Below are 21,962 nucleotides of genomic sequence, written 5' to 3'. Positions count from 1 at the left end.
TAAATGAGTTCATATGATGCTACGAAATACTATTAACTACTCTTAATATTCTGTATGATTAACTTGTTCCATTTGACTATTTTGAAGGAAATGGCACCGACTACTCGACACACCGTGAATATGAATGAAGAGGAATTCCGTACTTTTCTAGCTTCAAACATAGCCGCAGTACAGGCTGCGCTACATACCAACAATAACCTTGGATCTAGCAGTACAGGAAATCGTGTAGGATGCACCTACAAAGAATTCACTGCCTGCAAACCTTTGGAATTTGATGGAACCGAAGGACCGATCGGATTGAAACGGTGGACCGAGAAGGTCGAATCGGTGTTTGCCATAAGTAAGTGTACTGAAGAGGACAAAGTGAAGTACGCTACGCATACCTTCACAGGTTCTGCGTTAACATGGTAGAATACCTATCTAGAGCAAGTGGGACAAGACGATGCGTACGCACTACCGTGGTCAGCATTCAAACACTTGATGAACGAGAAGTACCGTCCCAGAACCGAGGTCAATAAGCTCAAGACAGAACTTAGAGGGTTACGAACCCAAGGATTTGATATTACCACGTACGAAAGACGATTAACAGAATTGTGCCTATTGTGTCCGGGAGCATTCGAAGATGAGGAAGAGAAGATCGACGCGTTTGTGAAAGGATTACCGGAAAGAATCCAAGAAGATATAAGTTCACACAAGCCCGCCTCCATACAACAGGCATGTAGAATGGCTCACAAACTAGTGAACCAGATTGAAGAAAGAATTAAAGAACAGACTGCTGACGAGGCCAATGTGAAGCAAGTCAAAAGAAAGTGGGAGGAAAACGGTGATAAGAATCACCAATACAACAACATCAGCAATTACAACAATAATCGCAACAATTATCCCAACAATCGTAACATCAATCGCAACTACAACAAACGGCCCAACAACAACAACAACAACAACAACAACAACAACTACAACAATCATCCCAACAACAATAATAACCGCAACAACAACAACAACAACAATCAGAAGCAGCTATACCAAAGGTGTGAAAAGTATCACTCGGGGTTCTGCACCAAATTTTGCAACAAGTGTAAAAGAAATGGTCATAGCGCCGCGAAGCGTGAGGTCTACGGACCAGGGGTTAATAGAACGAAAGGAACAAATGGTGTCGGAACGAGTAATGGCGGAGCAAGTAGTGTCGGAGCAAGTTATGCCAATGTAGTTTGTTATAAATGTGGAAAACCGGGCCACATTATTAGAAATTGCCCGAACCAGGAGAACACGAATGGACAAGGCCGCGAAAGAGTTTTCAATATTAATGCAGCAGAGGCACAGGAAGACCTGGAGCTTGTTACGGGTACGTTTCTTATTGACAATAAATCTGCTTACGTTTTATTTGATTCGGGTGCGGATAGAAGTTATATGAGTAGAGATTTTTGTGCTAAATTAAGTTGTCCATTGACGCCTTTGGATAGTAAATTTTTACTCGAATTAGCAAATGGTAAATTAATTTCAGCAGATAATATATGTCGGAATCGAGAAATTAAACTGGTTAGTGAAACATTTAAGATTGATTTGATACCAGTAGAGTTAGGGAGTTTTGATGTGATAATCGGTATGGACTGGTTGAAAGAAGTGAAAGCAGAGATCGTTTGTTACAAAATTGCAATTCGCATTATACGAGAAAAAGGAAAACCCTTAATGGTGTACGGAGAAAAGGGCAACACGAAGCTACATCTTATTAGTAATTTGAAGGCACAAAAACTAATAAGAAAAGGTTGCTATGCTGTTCTAGCACACGTCGAGAAAGTACAAACTGAAGAAAAGAGCATCAATGATGTTCCCGTCGCAAAAGAATTTCCCGATGTATTTCCGAAAGAATTACCGGGATTACCCCCACATCGATCAGTTGAATTTCAAATAGATCTTGTACCAGGAGCTGCACCAATAGCTCGTGCTCCTTACAGACTCGCACCCAGCGAGATGAAAGAACAGCAAAGCCAATTACAAGAACTTTTAGAGCGTAGTTTCATTCGACCAAGCACATCACCGTGGGGAGCTCCTGTTTTGTTTGTCAAGAAGAAAGATGGTACATTCAGGTTGTGTATCGACTACCGAGAGTTGAACAAACTTACCATCAAGAACCGCTACCCACTACCGAGAATCGAAGACTTATTTGATCAACTACAAGGCTCGTCTGTTTATTCAAAGATTGACTTACGTTCCGGGTATCATCAAATGCGGGTGAAAGAAGATGATATTCCAAAGACTGCTTTCAGAACACGTTACGGTCATTACGAGTTTATGGTCATGCCGTTTGGTTTAACAAATGCACCAGCTGTGTTCATGGACCTTATGAACCGAGTGTGTGGACCATACCTTGACAAGTTTGTCATTGTTTTCATTGATGACATACTTATTTACTCAAAGAATGACCAAGAACACGGTGAACATTTGAGAAAGGTGTTAGAAGTATTGAGGAAGGAAGAATTGTACGCTAAGTTTTCAAAGTGTGCATTTTGGTTGGAAGAAGTTCAATTCCTCGGTCACGTAGTGAACAAAGAAAGTATTAAGGTGGATCCGACAAAGATAGAAATTGTTGAAAAGTGGGAAACCCCGAAAACTCCGAAACACATACGCCAGTTTTTAGGACTAGCTGGTTACTACAGAAGGTTCATCCAAGACTTTTCCAGAATAGCAAAACCCTTGACTGCATTAACGCATAAAGGGAAGAAATTTGAATGGAATGATGAACAAGAGAAAGCGTTTCAGTTATTGAAGAAAAAGCTAACTACGGCACCTATATTGTCATTGCCTGAAGGGAATGATGATTTTGTGATTTATTGTGACACATCAAAGCAAGGTCTCGGTTGTGTATTAATGCAACGAACGAAGGTGATTGCTTATGCGTCTAGACAATTGAAGATTCACGAACAAAATTATACGACGCATGATTTGGAATTAGGCGCGGTTGTTTTTGCATTAAAGACTTAGAGGCACTACTTATATGGGGTCAAAAGTATTATATATACCGACCACAAAAGTCTTCAACACATATTTAATCAGAAACAACTGAATATGAGGCAGCGTAGGTGGATTGAATTATTGAATGATTATGACTTTGAGATTCGTTACCACCCGGGGAAGGCAAATGTGGTAGCCGATGCCTTGAGCAGGAAGGACAGAGAACCCATTCAAGTAAAATCTATGAATATAATGATTCATAATAACCTTACTACTCAAATAAAGGAGGCGCAACAAGGAGTTTTGAAAGAAGGAAATTTAAAGGATGAAATACCCAAAGGATCGGAGCAGCATCTTAATATTCGGGAAGACGGAACCCGGTATAGGGTTGAAAGGATTTGGGTACCAAAATTTGGAGATATGAGAGAAATGGTACTTAGAGAAGCTCATAAAACCAGATACTCAATACATCCTGGAACGGGGAAGATGTACAAGGATCTCAAGAAACATTTTTGGTGGCCGGGTATGAAAGCTGATGTTGCTAAATACGTAGGAGAATGTTTGACGTGTTCTAAGGTCAAAGCTGAGCATCAGAAACCATCAGGTCTACTTCAACAACCTGAAATCCCATAATGGAAATGGGAAAACATTACCATGGATTTCATCACTAAATTGCCAAGGACTGCAAGTGGTTTTGATACTATTTGGGTAATAGTTGATCGTCTCACCAAATCAGCACACTTCCTGCCAATAAGAGAAGATGACAAGATGGAGAAGTTAGCACGACTGTATTTGAAGGAAGTCGTCTCCAGACATGGAATACCAATCTCTATTATCTCTGATAGGGATGGCAGATTTATTTCAAGATTCTGGCAGACATTACAGCAAGCATTAGCAACTCGTCTAGACATGAGTACTGCCTATCATCCACAAACTGATGGGCAGAGCGAAAGGACGATACAAACGCTTGAAGACATGCTACGAGCATGTGTTATTGATTTCGGAAACAGTTGGGATCGACATTGATGTCAAAGCGAGGGGTATACAAAATAGTTTATATTTTACTAGGAAAAACTATTAAATATGATACAATTTTACACAAGATATTTATTTATTTATAGAATGGATATACTTAAACCTTGCTACAACACTTATAGGCAGTGTACCTAATCGTACAGTAGTGTAGTTTTTAGTAAGTCCGGTTCGTTCCACAGGGAAATCTTTAAACAAAGCTCAACGCTATATTAGTTTACTTTTATAAAAATACAAATATATATATAAGTAATATTATTATTATAAAGGGGGTTTTTACCGTTTAATGACCGGTTTGTCGATTTTAAGACTTTAGTCGCAGTTAAAACCTAATGTAAAATATTAAATAAATAAAAGACTTAATTTAAAGCGTAAAGTAAATAACGATAATGAAATTGCGAATAATAAAAGTGCGATAAAATAAAATTGCGATAATTAAAAAGTACGATAATTAAAAGTGCGATTAAATAACAATAAATAAAAGTGCGATAATTAGAAGTGCAATTAAATATAAAATAAAGGAAATTAAATATGAAATAAAAGAATTATGCTTATTTAAACTTCCGTAATCATGATGTTTGACGTGTTGATTTTAGTTTTATGCCCATGGGTTAATTGTCCTTTGTCCTGGATTATTTAATATGTCCGTCTGGTTTTTGTCCATAACAGTCCATCAGTCATAAATATAAAGTGCGAGTGTCCTCGTCAAATTATTATTATACCCGAAGTTAAATATTCCAACTAATTGGGGATTCGAATTGTAACAAGGTTTTAATACTTTGTTTAATGAATACACCAGGTTATCGACTGCGTGTAAACCAAGGTTTTACTACTTTGTTAGCAATTACACCAATTACCCTTGAATGTAATTTCACCCCTGTTTTAATTATTCTAGTGGCTATTAATCCATTCCTGTGTCCGGTTAAATGAACGATTATTCGTACATATAAATACCCCGCCCATCGTGTCCGATTGAGTGTATATGGTAATTTATAGGGACGCCCAATTGTAAATCTTTATATTAACATTAACAAACTTTCATTTAGTTAAACAAATATAAAGCCCATTAATAGCCCATAGTCTAATTTCCACAAGTGTCGTTCTTTTGTCCAAACTCCAATTATGGTACAAAGCCCAATTACCCAATTTTAGTAATTAGCCCAACATCATGATTACTTCGTTTTAAATAAGCATAATAATAACTTAGCTACGAGACATCAATATAAAAAGGTTGAACATAACTTACAATGATTTAAAAATAGCGTAGCGTTACACGGACAGAATTTTGACTTACACCTTTACAATATTCGCTAACATACCCTTATTATTAGAATTATAATTAAAATTAAAATATAAATTATAAATATAAATATAAATTTTACGTATGAATGAGGAAGAAAAAGATGATGGTTTTTGATCAGAATTCGGTTGGCTTTATAGGCAGTTTTCAAATTTAGGGCTCCGCGACTCGCGGCAAAAGCCTCTTCAAACTCCGCGAGTCGCGGAGAATGAAATTACAGCTCAGTCCTTGGAGTCTTTCTCTGCCGACGGTTTTTTTATTTATAAATATAATATATATATAATTAATATAATTAATTATATATTATATTATATTTATATACATAGTTAACTTGTAATTTTTAGTCCGTTACGTCGAGCGTTAAGAGTTGACTCTGGTCCCGGTTCCGGATTTTCGAACGTCCTTGCGTACAATTTTATATTTTGTACTTTGCGTTTTGAATCTTGTACTCTTGTGATTTCGAGACGTTTCTTATCAATAATTGGAACCTCTTTGATTGTCTTTTGTACTTTTGAGCTTTTTGGTCGTTTGCGTCTTCAATTCGTCGAATCTGTCTTTTGTCTTCACCTTTTATTATTTAAACGAATATCACTTGTAAATAGAACAATTGCAACTAAAAGCTTGTCTTTCTTGAGGAATAATGCTATGAAATATATGTTCGTTTTTAGCATTATCAAATATTTCCACACTTGAGCGTTGCTTGTCCTCAAGCAATATCGTCTTGAAATACTAGAATCACTTCTTTATTTTTCACACTTTGTACATCAGTGATTTCTATACGGCGGTATAAACAATGGTAGTAACGATATGGTTTACAGTCCCACATGACTATAAAAATTTAGATCCATTAAGGAAATTGGATCTTTATGAAAACATTTGATCTTTTGAAAATTAAATCTAGTTTTTACCCTAGATAAGTTTTCCGGGATAACCCTTTACCGGTGTTTGCAAAATATTTTTGTGGGTTTGGTGGGTTTCAGATTTGAAAATTTTAGCTCAAAACTTATGGTTTTGTGTCACCCACTTGCTAACCTTGTATTAGGAAAGCAACACGTCCAGTTTACTTGTTCCGTATATTACCTTTCGGCAAACTACCGTCCGGTTGTAAAGGAAAGCGTTGAACAAGCAACTGTTAAGGCAATGTCCCGTGACATGCTTTTGATTATGGTCTATAACGTGTCGGACGCAATTACTATCCTTGTTAGGAGCAATAGTAAAGCTCACCCTTATAATTTTTCGGTCTGGCACAAGGTCCTGTCTTTGACCATGCTATGCAACCACCGTTCTTACGGTTGACACCCGATTTAGTTCAGGTGACCTAATGAATTCCAGGTGAATTCCTAGGATTTTACGTTCAATGGTAATGAACGCATTGAAAATAGGGTTTTCAGAAAACAAATCGGTTTATAATTTTGATCAAAATATTTTCTCGTTTAAGCTCGAGTTTAGATATCATCGAATTCCATGAGTTTGTAATTCTCAATCTTTAAGGTCAATCTCTAGGATTGAGTAATATCAGTCTTAAAAGCTGATTTTTAATCTTTAAGGAGATTATCCTTTCTGGGGATCTGATTCATTAGTCTTATCCAGCTAATTTGCATGGTGTCCCCCCCATTGTACGAGATAAATCCTTCTCATGGTTAGGATAAATCTGACCACTTGGCGACCCTGTTTAATGCTGAGGTCCGTGGATTTCCTGCTGATTTTAGAGATGACTTTTCTAGATTTTTCGTCAACCTACAGCTGGTCTGAACGACAACTTCATGACCTAAATCAAGAAGCGCGTTTCTTTTTCGGAAGACTTTACTTCCTTTTAATGATGGAATTGATTCATCGTGTAGATCCATCTCTTCTTTTCTTTCATTGGGTAAAACAGTTTAGTTTAGTTCAAAGCAAAAGTATTTTCAGTTATTTGTTACAGATATATGTGACATATGTTTAAAATAACTTGGTAAATTTTCCCACACTTGGCTTTTATTTTCCTTTTTATCGTCCTCTATTCCATTTTAAATGAATTTTAACATTTTAGTTTGTTTCTCAATTTATGTCCTTTCCGAGGTAACAATAATTTCGGTGTTAAAACCTAGTTTTATCGTTCATAAATATGTATAAACATGATTTTGAATTTATTTAATTGAAAATTTTGAAAAATTTTACTAGAATTGGGTAGTTAGTATATAAGACTAGGGCTGTTCTTTATTATCAGAGAGCACTAGATTCTAATACAACTACTGCTTTACTAGTATTTTTAATGGTAACCAAGTGTATAAAGTAAAAAATTTTAAAATCCGAAAGAATTTAACCCCTTCCCACACTTAAGATCTTGCAATGCCCTCATTTGCAAGAAATCAGTAACAATTTAAATTATTGAGGGTGATTTGTGTGAAAATGATTAAATTTTACCAAAGTTTTCAAATATATTGGCGTTTGTTTGCTGAATGATAAATGGTGCACATCATTTGTTCATTCCGTCTTGTTGTTATTTCACATATATTTTGCATCTTGTCGTCAAAATTAGTTGCTTTTGCTGAACTTAATGCCAGTCTTTGAAAATGCATTGTTTTACCCTGTTGTGTACATAAGATAAACTGCAAACATATATACATATTTTTGAAGTTTGGTATATTACCCCACATTCAAAAATTATTAAAATCTAAGAATAAAAGTTAGATAATTATAAAAATGATTACAATATTAACAAAAGTATTAAATGTATCAATAATTACAAATTACAAAATAAAAAAAATAATAAGTAAACTAAGGATGATATTGGTACCAATAGGGGTTCCAGGCATAACCATAAGTGCTATAGAATGCTTCGGCAGGGTCATACGTAGGATATGGTGGCTGCATCTCTATAGACCAAGGAGGGAAGATGGGTTTTGGTGTAGGAATATAGTTTCTACCTATATGTTGGCAATGAGCTATGATTTGGTTCTGATGAACTTGCCAATCTTCAAATGCTCTCTGTCTAGCATTTTCGTATTCCTGAGAAGCTATAAACCTATGCATTTCTTGCATCTCATTCCCCCCTCCTACATTACCTTGCTGCTGGTTTCTCTCCACCTGTGGATGTCTACCATGGTATCGTACTGCGGCGTTATTTCGCCTCTTCAAAACTTTCGCACCATGGTATACATTTAAACCTATAGTATCGCGGGGTTCCGGCTCTTCTAGTAATAATCCCCCCCGACTTATATCCACACCGAGATATTCACCAATCAAAGTAATAAAAATACCACCTCCTATTATGCTATGTGGTCGCATCCCCCGAACCATAGCTGATAAATAATAACCCACACAATATGGTATACTTACAGCGCTTTGTGGGTCTCGAATACACATATGGTAAAACAAATCCTGTTCATTTACTTTTTCCTTATTTTTACCCCTTTGTGTAATCGAATTAGCTAAAAACCTATGTATCACTCTTAATTCGGCTCTATCTATATCCAAATAAGAGTAATTTCCCCCTTTGAAACGGTGATGGCTTGTCATTTGACTCCACACACCGTGTGTATCAAAATTTTCATCTATCTTTCTACCGTTTAGTATCAATCCTCTACAATCGGCAGACGCTAACTCCTCAGGCGTATATATACGTAAAGCCTGAGCCATGTCCAGTAAAGACATGTGGCGCATCGAACCGCCTAACAAAAATCTAATAAAAGAACGATCGGTTAAACTAGCTACCCGATCATTCAACTCTATACTACATAACAATTCTTCACACCATACTTTATATACAGGTCTACGTATGGTGAATAAACATACCCAGTCATTAAAAGAAGAATTACCATACCTCTGTACAAGTAATTCCCTAATTGGCCCGGCCAATTCTACAGCTTCTAAGGGTCCCCATTCTATGACCCTCGGTACCTCAACAACCTTAGAATGAAGAGTATGCAAACCCCTTTGATATTTTGGATAATCTATCCAAAGTCTGTCAAATCTCAGGTTCGGGTGCAACTCTTCCAAGTGCATATCGAAAAAGGTCATGACTGGATGAGGTACATCCTGCTTGTAGTAGTTATCCACCTCCTGTTGTTCCAAATTCTCAGCAGGAGCATTGCGGGCTTGGGATGAAGATTCACCCCTTTCATTCTGCAAAACACATCAAACACAAATTTTGTGCATCCAAATATGCATTAGTGTCAGCAAAATCATCAATTACAATGACATTATCAATCTATATCAAACTTAAGCTCATTTTCATATTTTCATCAAATCTACACTTTTTCAAATAAGCATGTACAAAAATTTTTGCCAAGTTCATAAGCATTCAACTCAAATAACATGTCAAAATAATCATTACTAGCAATTAAAAAAGTCTCAAATGGCATTATCTTTCAAAAATCAAGTTCATGAATTTTAGACTTGAAAAAGTCCACTTTAATTCTCAAAATCATGTTTAGGCTCAAAGTTTGGATCATTTAACTACCTAGACATGTTACACTACTTAATTTAGCAACAATTCATGACAAAAATCGGCCATAACCTGTTTATATCAAAAAGCCCCAAATTTGCTCAAGAACACAAACCCTAGATTACTCAAAATTTGAAGTTTAAGGCTTCTAATCATGTTAAACAGCATCAATCTAGGTTATACAAGCATAATACATAAACAATTTAAGCCTAATTACACTAAAAAGCATCAAAATCAAATTGGAGAAAAAATAGCTCAAGAACATCAAATTTCGAATTAAATGGTGTTTAGGTGTAGAAATTTACCGTTTTTCTTGAGTAATTCTTAGATAGCATCCTTCTCAACATGATTTTAGCAAAAAATTTGGTGATTAACGGTTAAAAATTGGGATTTTTGGGGTGTTTTTGGGTGGTTTTTCGGGGTTATGTTCGCAGTATTTTTGGGTGTGGAGTGTGAAACTGAGCTGTTGCAGCTCTTATTTTTTTTTTCTGTAATCCGGTCCTCCCGCGAGTCGCGGGGATTTACCCTCCAAACTCCGCGACTCGCGGAGTTGTTTTTTTTTTTTTTTTTTTTTTTTTTTTATAATCATTAACTTTTGAAAACAATTAAGAAATTAATTTTAAAATTTTGTTTCCCTTATTATTTAGGACGAGGTCGTTTCGGATCGATGTCCTAGTCCGTCCCTCGACAAAATTTTAAAATTTGTCTTTTTGTAGCGATTGTTTTAAAAGCTAAGATTTTTGGGTTTTTTTAATGTTTTTGGCATACTCTAATTCAATAAGTTTAAAAATAATGATAATAATAGTTCTCGTCCCTCTCTTGGGTAAAGCAATTTCGGTTCAAAGACCTAGTCTTCAACTTACGACGAATTTTAAAAATCATATTCTTAACTTAATGAGATAAAGTAAATTTTTGTTTTTAAATTCACACAACTTAAATATAAAATTCAAAATTAATATTAAAAATTCACACCAAACTCAAAATTTAAAATGCAAAAAATTAAAATTTTATATTTTAAAAATTAAAAATTCACACCAAACTTAAAATTTGAAATGCATAAAATTAAAAATTTATATTTTAAAAATTCACACCAAACTTAATTTAAAAATTCATAAATTCATATCAAACTTATATTAATTTTTTCAAATATTTTAAATATATTGTTTTTACAAAGTTTACAATATTAATTTAAGATTTAAATATTAATTTTAAAAACATGGTAAAAATAAATTTAAAAATCTTTTTGTCTTTTTATCCCACTTTAATCAATCAAATATTATCAAAAATATGCGCCCCTCTTTTCGGTAAAGTAATTTCGGTTCCAAGACCTAATTTAACTCATGACGAATTTTTGAAATATTTTGGGTTGATTGTTTAAAGATATTTATACCTTAAGAATAAACGTTAAATTTCGCAGTGATGTAATAAATTTTTGAATGATATCAATAATTTCGGTCGCCAAACCTAATTTTATTCAATACCAATTTAATACTTTTTAGCGAACAAATTAGCGTTTATTATCAAAAGGTTAAAAATAAAAATAAAAACTGTACAGACATACCTGTGGAATAGATTTCTTAGTTATATGATATATCCCATTCATAAGATAGTCGGTTTAATTGATTTTCCATGGCTACATAGGCGTAACCTCGAGCATTCAGTGTCTTTTCTTCTAAACATATGAACGGTCCGTCTCTGCATAAAGTAACAAATTCGGTATTTGAATAGGTTTGATTATTTGAACATTTACCTCCATGTGACCATTTTCCGCATTTGTGACATCTTTCTAGGTGTCGTGCTCTTCTTTTCGCTGCGAATTTTGATTTTTCTTACCAAATTGTAACTTATTATCTTCGCATCTGGATTCTTTTCTAACTCCGTCCATTCTTTCTCTGATTACTGATACTATTTCACTCGGGAGTATGTCATTATTACATTTAGTGATCAAAGCATGTAGCACTAGACCATGGTTTAGTTCACAGGCAGTCTTCATTTTATAAAAACCTAAAAAAATAAAAATTCAGAATGGGGGGAGAAGACTAGTTCTTTAGGGTCTGCTAGGGAAAGACCATTCGGGTTCCATTTTCGAGAACTACACGAAAACAGACAATCTAACTCTAACAGAAATACATATTATCCTTTAAAGACTTGGTTCTCCCCACACTTAGTTAGCTGTGGTATCGAAATTATGATTAACTTCATTGTCGACTTCCATCGGACCATGTATGTAATGTTTAACTCTGTGACCATTAACTTTAAATTCAATCCCATTTGAATTTATCAATTCTATTGTTCCGTATGGGAAAACTCTTTTGACTATGAATGGTCCAGACCATCTTGATTTCAATTTTCCAGGAAATAGCTTGAATCGTGAATTGAAAAGAAGAACTCTGTCTCCTTCTTTAAATTCTTTTGAACTTCTGATTCTTTTATCATGCCATTTCTTCGTTCTTTCTTTATAGATTAACGAATTTTCGCATGCTTCATGTCTTAATTCTTCTAATTCGTTTAGTTGACTTAATCGTAGACGTCCAGCTTCATGTAAATCAAGATTACATGTTTTCAAAGCCCAAAATGCTTTGTGTTCAATTTCTACTGGAAGATGACATGCTTTTCCATAAACAAGTCTAAAAGGTGTGGTTCCAATTGGAGTTTTGTAGGCTGTTCTAAAAGCCCAGAGTGCATCCTCCAATTTAATGGACCATTCCTTCGGATTTGATCCTACGGTTTTCTCTAGAATACGTTTTAAAGCTCGGTTGGTATTTTCAACTTGTCCACTTGTTTGTGGATGATATGCGGTGGAGATTTTATGAGTTACTCCATATCTTTTAAGAACTTTCTCAAGTTGATTATTACAGAAATGAGTACCCCGATCACTTATTAAAGCTTTCGGTGTTCCAAACCTTGCAAAAAGACGTTTTAAAAAGTTGACTACAACTCGTGCATCGTTAGTTGGGAGAGCTTGTGCTTCCGCCCATTTAGATACATAATCAATGGCTACGAGTATATATAGATTATTATGAGATTTTGGAAATGGACCCATAAAGTCAATACCCCAAATGTCAAATACTTCACATACTTGGATGACATTTTGTGGCATTTCATCACGTTGACTTATTTTTCCGGCCCTTTGACAAGCATCACAGGATTTGCAAAGAAGGTGTGCGTCTTTGTAAATTGTAGGCCAATAGAATCCAGCTTCATAAACTTTTCTTGCTGTTAGTTGAGGCCCATAATGCCCTCCTGTTGGTCCTGTGTGACAATGGTTTAAAATTTTACTAGCTTCATCTCCAAATACACATCGGCGTATTATTCCATCAGGACAACTTTTAAACAGATGTGGATCTTCCCAGAAATAGTGTTTTATATCACTGAAGAATTTCTTTCGTCTTTGGTACGATAATCCTTTTTCAAGGAATCCATAAACTAAGTAGTTTGCATAGTCTGCAAACCATGGGGTTTCTTTATAATCTATCTTCAATAGATATTCATCAGGAAAGTTGTCTTGTATGGCCAATTCATTTAGAACTTCTAACTCAGGATTTTCAAGACGAGAAAGATGATCAGCGGCGAGATTTTCTGCTCCTCTTTTATCTCGGATTTCAATATCAAACTCTTGTAAGAGTAAGATCCAACGGATTAATCTTGGTTTAGCATCTTGTTTTGAAAATAGGTATCTAAGAGCAGAATGGTCGGTATAGACCACCGTTTTTGCTAGAACGAGATATGATCGAAATTTGTCAAAAGCAAAGACAATAGCAAGGAGTTCTTTTTCAGTAGTTGTATAGTTTGTTTGTGCTCCTTGTAATGTCTTACTAGCATAATATATAGGTTGAAATCGTTTTTCAATCCTTTGTCCTAAAACGGCTCCCATTGCAAAATCACTTGCATCGCACATTAGTTCAAATGGTAGATTCCAATTTGGTGTTATCATGATCGGCGCATTAGTGAGTTTTTCTTTAAGAATATTAAAAAATTTGATACATTCATCTGAAAAGATGAATGGCGCATCCTTTTCTAGGAGTTTATTCATAGGAGTGGCAATTTTAGAAAAATCTTTTATGAAACGTCGGTAAAAACCGGCATGCCCTAGAAAACTCCTAACTCCTCTAACATTTGTGGGATGTGGAAGTTTAGCAATTACATCTACTTTAGCTCTATCCACTTCAATTCCTTCTTTTGAAATTTTATGTCCAAGAACGATGCCTTCTTTAACCATGAAATGGCATTTCTCCCAATTAAGTACTAGATTTGATTGTTTGCATCTAATTAGCATTCGTTCCAGATTAGCTAGACATGATTTAAATGTATCACCAAAGACTGAAAAGTCATCCATGAATACTTCCATGCATTCTTCTATCATGTCGTGAAAAATCGCCATCATACACCTTTGAAAGGTTGCAGGGGCGTTGCAAAGTCCAAATGGCATGCGTTTGTAAGCAAAAGTACCATAAGGGCACGTGAATGTGGTTTTCTCTTGGTCCTCGGGTGCTATTGGAATTTGAAAATATCTGGAAAATCCATCTAGAAAACAATAGTAACTATTTCCGGCTAATCTTTCCAACATTTGATCTATGAAAGGTAAGGGAAAGTGATCTTTTCTGGTGGCGTCATTTAATTTTCTATAATCAATACATACATGCCATCCTGTTACAGTCCTAGTAGGAATAAGCTCATTTTTCTCATTTGTAATGACAGTCATGCCACCCTTCTTAGGCACGCATTGAACTGGGCTTACCCATGGACTATCAGAAATTAGATAAATTAAACCTGCATCTAGCAGTTTAATAATCTCTTTCTTAACTACATCTTGCATATTCGGATTTAGTCTTCGTTGGCGTTGCACATACGTTTTATGACCTTCTTCCATAAGGATTTTATGTGTGCAATACGAAGGACTTATTCCTTTAATATCATGAATCTTCCATGCAATGGCTGGTTTATGAGCTTTCAACACAGAAATGAGTTGTGATTTCTCATTTTCAGTAAGAGAAGATGATATTATTACAGGTAATTCAGATTCACCATGTAAATAAGCGTATTCTAAATGGTTTGGAAGTGGCTTTAACTCTAATTTCGGAGGTTCTTCTATCGATGATTTATATCGATATCTGTCTTCTTCTTTTAGCATTTGAATTTCTTCTGTTGTTGGTTCATATCCATTAGCTATAAGTGTAGCTAACATTTCAGCTTCATCAATTGGTTCATTACCTTCTCCTAAAGAACATTCTCCTGTTCCTTGTAATTCTGGAAATTCTTCTAATAATTCTGCATGTGCATCTATAGTTTGAATATAATAACATGTATCATCTGCAGATTGTGGTTGTTGCATTGCTCTATCAACTGAAAAGGTAACACTCTCATCCTCTATACTTAGGGTCAGTTTCTTACCGAACACGTCTATCATTGCTTTAGCCGTGTTTAAGAATGGTCTTCCTAATATGAGAGGAACTTGAGAATCTTCTTCCATGTCCAAAACAACAAAATCTACTGGAAATACTAAAGTACCAACTTTAACTAGCATGTTCTCCATTATCCCTCTAGGATATTTTATTGATCTATCGGCTAGTTGTATGCTTATTCTGGTTGGTTTTAATTCTCCAAGGTCTAGTTTAGCGTATAGTGAATACGGCATTAGATTTATACTAGCACCTAAGTCTGCCAATGCTTCTATTGAACTAAGACTACCCAGAAAACATGGAATTGTGAAACTTCCTGGATCAGATAGTTTTTCTGGTATCTTATTCAACAGCACTGCTGAACAATTAGCATTCATAGTAACAGCCGAGAGTTCTTCCATTTTCTTTCTATTTGAGATTAGATCTTTCAAGAATTTAGCATATCTTGGCATTCCTGAAATCACATCAATGAAAGGAAGATTTACATTTATCTGTTTAAACATATCCAAGAATTTGGATTGCTCGGCTTCAAGTTTTTCTTTCTTCATTTTACTCGGGTAAGGAAGTGGTGGTTGGTATGGTTTAACATAAGGTTTAGCCTTAACTGTGTTATCTTCATTAACCTTTTCAACTACCGGTTCTTTTTCCTTTTCTTGTTCAGGTTGTGGTTCTTGTGGAGTAGGAATGGTTTCATCAGAAGTTACAGCTATTTCCGGTGGTTTAAGTGTTGTACCACTTCTTGTGGTAATAGCTTTAGCTGTTTCATTCCTGGGGTTAGCATTTGTATCACTAGGTAGACTTCCCGGTTTTCTTTCACCTATTAACCTTGCTAGGTTACTTACTTCTTGTTCCAGATTTTGAATAGAAGCTTGTTGATTTCTAAATGCTTGAGCATTTTGTTCATTTGTTTGTTTTTGAGATGTGAAAAACTGCGTTTGAGTTTCAACTAGCTTCGTCATCATATCTTCTAAATTCGGCTTTTTATCATCGGTTGTTTGTGGTGGTTTGTTTTGAAAATTCGGTCTTTGCTGATTGTAAGTATTATTGGATACTTGTTGATTGCTAGGACCTTGTTGGTTGTTGTATGGAATATTTCGGTTATAATTCTGGTTTTGATTGTAAATTGGTCTTGGCGGTTGATAATTATTCTGATAATTATTTCCAGGCCTTTGGTTTATGTATGAAATATTCTCTCTTTGTTCCATTGTTAATTCCATACTGAGACAATCTTTTGTCAAATGTGGTCCTCCACACTGCTCACAACTAATTCGTATTGAGTGAATATCTTTAGTCATCTTTTCCATTCGTCTTTCCACAGCATCTATCTTTGCGGAAATGGAATCTAAGTCATGGCTAGAATCGGCTCTAGCTGCTTTAGATGATCTAATGATATCTTTTTCTTGGTGCCACTCATGTGAGTGGGAAGCAGTGTTATCAATAATTTTGTAAGCATCAGTTTCGGTTTTCTTCATAATAGAACCACCAGCTGCTATATCTATGTCTTTCCTTGTAGTGATGTCGCATCCTTGGTAGAATATTTGTACTATTTGACAGGTGTCTAAACCATGTTGTGGACATCCTCTTAACAACTTTCCATATCTTGTCCACGCCTCATATAGAGTTTCATTTGGTTTCTGTGTGAACGTAACAATTTCTGCTTGAAGTCTTACGGCTTTAGATGCAGGAAAGAATTGTTTAAGAAATTTGTCAACTAAAACATCCCATGTATCGATCGCCCCTTCAGGTAACGATTCCAACCAATCTTTGGCTTCTCCCTTTAAAGTCCAGGGAAATAACATGAGATATATCTGTTCATCCTCCACTTCTCGTATTTTAAATAGTGTGCAGATCCTATTAAAGGTACGTAGATGTTCATTTGGATCTTCCTTCGGCGCACCACTAAATTGGCATTGATTAGTCACCATGTGTAGAATTTGTCCTTTGATTTCATAATCTGGCGCATTAATGTCTGGATGAGTAATTGCGTGACCTTGGCCAGTGCGTTTAGCTCTCATTCGGTCTTCCATACTTAAAGGTTCCAGATTCTCCATAATTGAATTTGTTGAATCGGTATCACTAGATGATTCTGATTTAATGGTTCGTTCCTCAACAATCTCTGTTTGAATGATTGGTGGCTCCGGAGGAAAGTTTAATGGTTCAGGATCTATGAACCGTTCCTGAATATTTTCCGGATTCTCAATTGTGAGGTTGGGTTCAAAAAATGGATTATCGAAAATTTGAACTGAAGTACTTGGTCGACTGGATGACGATTCTAAAGAAAAATCAACGGCGGTTATATTTGCTAAATGTCTTGATCTAGTTACAGGTGGTGAACGTACAAAAGTTGGTGAACGTCTTGCTCGGTGCATTCACTGAATATCCTATTAGTTTTAAAAAGGAAAGAAAAATTATAATAAGTTATCCAATCAATAGACTTTTCTGATTTTGCCCACGTTTCGAATAGCCAAAAGATGCAGCAGAGGGGCAGGATTCGTTTGGTCTCAATATAATTGAGGACTGTTTGGCTCCAATAACCCGGTCCACGTACAAATCCATCTATTACTACGAACCAGAAAATTTTGATGTCTATCAATTTAACCACTTAAAATAAATTTTCGTAATTTTAAGAAATTTAGATAAGAAGTAGAAAAAATTCTAAGTCCTAAAAACTAGAATAGCGAGAAATAAGAGAGAAAAAGAGTTCGTCGAAAAAGGTCGAAAAACGAAAAATGGTTGAAAAATAAAAGGTGACGGAAAAATAAAAGAAACTTATAAAAACTTAAAAATACTTGACTAACCTAACCTTATTACTACAACTAACTTAAAATTATAATCGCAAATTGATATTACTAATTGGAATGATAATTGATACATAGTAAAAGGTGTCTAAAAATATTAAAGCTTACAGGAAAAACTAAATCACAAATGGAAATAACTTAAAAAGAAACTAAAACTTAAAAAGGCGTCTCAAAATTCTAAAGTACCTAAATCTTAGTCTAAAGAAAAAGCACTTAAGGAATTCTACGGCAAAGCATAAAAATCTAGGAGTAAAAATAACTATAGCAAAAACTAAGTTTAAAATTAAAAATGAGCTAAAAATACAAATATTATGCTACAACGATTAAAAAGGGACAAAATATAAAAATATACAAAAAGTTGTAAAAAGTACAATTTTTATAAAAATATTATTTTTATATTATTTATTTAATAAAACTACTAATTTTACATTTTAATAAAACTAATTAATACTAAATAAAACAAATTAAATAAAAAGAAAATCTTAAAATAAAACTAATAATAATAATAATAATAATAATTAGGGTTAAATAATAATAATAATTAATTAAAACCCGTAATTAATGCTGAATTAGGGCTTCTTGTTCGCGTGTCAGAGAAGCTCCGCGAGTCGCGGTAATTTATAAAGAAAACCCCGCGAGTCGCGGGGTTCAAAAATTCAGATGACAGCTTATAATTTCAACGCGTTTTTCTTTATTTATTTTTTTTTTATTTTCTGTTTTCTGTTTTTTTTATATAAATAAAAGATATTAAAATAAAACTTATATTTTTATAAACTAAACTAAAAATAAAGAAACTTATAAAACTTAAATATTTAACAAAATCTTAAAAATACTTATATTTTTGTTTTTCTTTTTATATTTTTGAATATTTAAAACGTATTTTTACAAAAACGAATTTTTAATAAAAGTAAACTAAAAATCTTTTTTTTTTTTTATATTAGCGTTCCGCTTCCGGCGTTTAAGGAAATCCCCGGCAGCGGCGCCAAAAATACTTGATGTCAAAGCGAGGGGTATACAAAATAGTTTATATTTTACTAGGAAAAACTATTAAATATGATACAATTTTACACAAGATATTTATTTATTTATAGAATGGATATACTTAAACCTTGCTACAACACTTATAGGCAGTGTACCTAATCGTACAGTAGTGTAGTTTTTAGTAAGTCCGGTTCGTTCCACAGGGAAATCTTTAAACAAAGCTCAACGCTATATTAGTTTACTTTTATAAAAATACAAATATATATATAAGTAATATTATTATTATAAAGGGGGGTTTTTACCGTTTAATGACCGGTTTGTCGATTTTAAGACTTTAGTCGCAGTTAAAACCTAATGTAAAATATTAAATAAATAAAAGACTTAATTTAAAGCGTAAAGTAAATAACGATAATGAAATTGCGAATAATAAAAGTGCGATAAAATAAAATTGCGATAATTAAAAAGTACGATAATTAAAAGTGCGATTAAATAACAATAAATAAAAGTGCGATAATTAGAAGTGCAATTAAATATAAAATAAAGGAAATTAAATATGAAATAAAAGAATTATGCTTATTTAAACTTCCGTAATCATGATGTTTGACGTGTTGATTTTAGTTTTATGCCCATGGGTTAATTGTCCTTTGTCCTAGATTATTTAATATGTCCGTCTGGTTTTTAACCATAACAGTCCATCAGTCATAAATATAAAGTGCGAGTGTCCTCGTCAAATTATTATTATACCCGAAGTTAAATATTCCAACTAATTGGGGATTCGAATTGTAACAAGGTTTTAATACTTTGTTTAATGAATACACCAAGTTATCGACTGCGTGTAAACCAAGGTTTTACTACTTTGTTAGCAATTACACCAATTACCCTTGAATGTAATTTCACCCCTGTTTTAATTATTCTAGTGGCTATTAATCCATTCCCGTGTCCGGTTAAATGAACGATTATTCGTACATATAAATACCCCGCCCATCGTGTCCGATTGAGTGTATATGGTAATTTATAGGGACGCCCAATTGTAAATCTTTATATTAACATTAACAAACTTTCATTTAGTTAAACAAATATAAAGCCCATTAATAGCCCATAGTCTAATTTCCACAAGTGTCGTTCTTTTGTCCAAACCCCAATTATGGTACAAAGCCCAATTACCCAATTTTAGTAATTAGCCCAACATCATGATTACTTTGTTTTAAATAAGCATAATAATAACTTAGCTACGAGACATCAATATAAAAAGGTTGAACATAACTTACAATGATTTAAAAATAGCGTAGCGTTACACGGACAGAATTTCGACTTACACCTTTACAATATTCGCTAACATACCCTTATTATTAGAATTATAATTAAAATTAAAATATAAATTATAAATATAAATATAAATTTTACGTATGAATGAGGAAGAAAAAGATGATGGTTTTTGATCAGAATTCGGTTGGCTTTATAGGCAGTTTTCAAATTTAGGGCTCCGTGACTCGCGGCAAAAGCCTCTTCAAACTCCGCGAGTCGCGGAGAATGAAATTACAGCTCAGTCCTTGGAGTCTTTCTCTGCCGACGGTTTTTTTATTTATAAATATAATATATATATAATTAATATAATTAATTATATATTATATTATATTTATATACATAGTTAACTTGTAATTTTTAGTCCGTTACGTCGAGCGTTAAGAGTTGACTCTGGTCCCGGTTCCGGATTTTCGAACGTCCTTGCGTACAATTTTATATTTTGTACTTTGCGTTTTGAATCTTGTACTCTTGTGATTTCGAGACGTTTCTTATCAATAATTGGAACCTCTTTGATTGTCTTTTGTACTTTTGAGCTTTTTGGTCGTTTGCGTCTTCAATTCGTCGAATCTGTCTTTTGTCTTCACCTTTTATTATTTAAACGAATATCACTTGTAAATAGAACAATTGCAACTAAAAGCTTGTCTTTCTTGAGGAATAATGCTATGAAATATATGTTCGTTTTTAGCATTATTAGACATCTACCGTTAGTAGAATTTTCCTACAACAACAGCTACCATTCAAGCATTGAGATGGCCCCGTTTAAAGCACTTTATGGTAGAAAGTGCAGGTCTCCGATTTGTTGGAGTGAAGTGGGGGATAGACAGATTACGGGTCCGGAGATTATACAAGAAACTACCGAGAAGATCATCCAAATTCAACAACGGTTGAAAACCGCCCAAAGTCGACAAAAGAGCTACGCTGACATTAAAAGAAAAGATATAGAATTTGAAATTGGAGAGATGGTCATGCTTAAAGTTGCACCTTGGAAAGGCGTTGTTCGATTTGGTAAACGAGGGAAATTAAATCCAAGGTATATTGGACCATTCAAGATTATTGATCGTGTCGGACCAGTAGCTTACCGACTTGAGTTACCTCAACAACTCGCGGCTGTACATAACACTTTCCACGTCTCGAATTTGAAGAAATGTTTTGCTAAAGAAGATCTCACTATTCCGTTAGATGAAATCCAAATCAACGAAAAACTCCAATTCATTGAAGAACCCGTCGAAATAATGGATCGTGAGGTTAAAAGACTTAAGCAAAACAAGATACCAATTGTTAAGGTTCGATGGAATGATCGTAGAGGACCCGAGTTCACCTGGGAGCGTGAAGATCAGATGAAGAAGAAATACCCGAACCTATTTCCAGAAGATTCGTCAACACCTTCAACAGCTTAAAATTTCGGGACGAAATTTATTTAACGGGTAGGTACTGTAGTGACCCAAACTTTTCCATGTTTATATATATTAATTGAGATTGATATTTACATGATTAAATGTTTCCAACATGTTAAGCAATCAAACTTGTTAAGACTTGATTAATTGAAATATGTTTCATATAGACAATTGACCACCCAAGTTGACCGGCGATTCACGAACGTTAAAACTTGTAAAAATGACATGACGATATATATATGGATATACATATGGTTAACATGAGATTATGATAAGTAAGTATCTCCATAAGTATATTAACAATGAGGTATATACATATAAACAAGACTACTAACTTAAGGATTTCGAAACGAGACATATATGTAACGATTATCG

This window comes from Rutidosis leptorrhynchoides, chromosome 7, assembly GCF_046630445.1.
Source record: "Rutidosis leptorrhynchoides isolate AG116_Rl617_1_P2 chromosome 7, CSIRO_AGI_Rlap_v1, whole genome shotgun sequence".
In the NCBI taxonomy this organism is placed as follows: domain Eukaryota; kingdom Viridiplantae; phylum Streptophyta; class Magnoliopsida; order Asterales; family Asteraceae; genus Rutidosis; species Rutidosis leptorrhynchoides.
Note: the sequence above shows the minus strand (reverse complement) of the source record.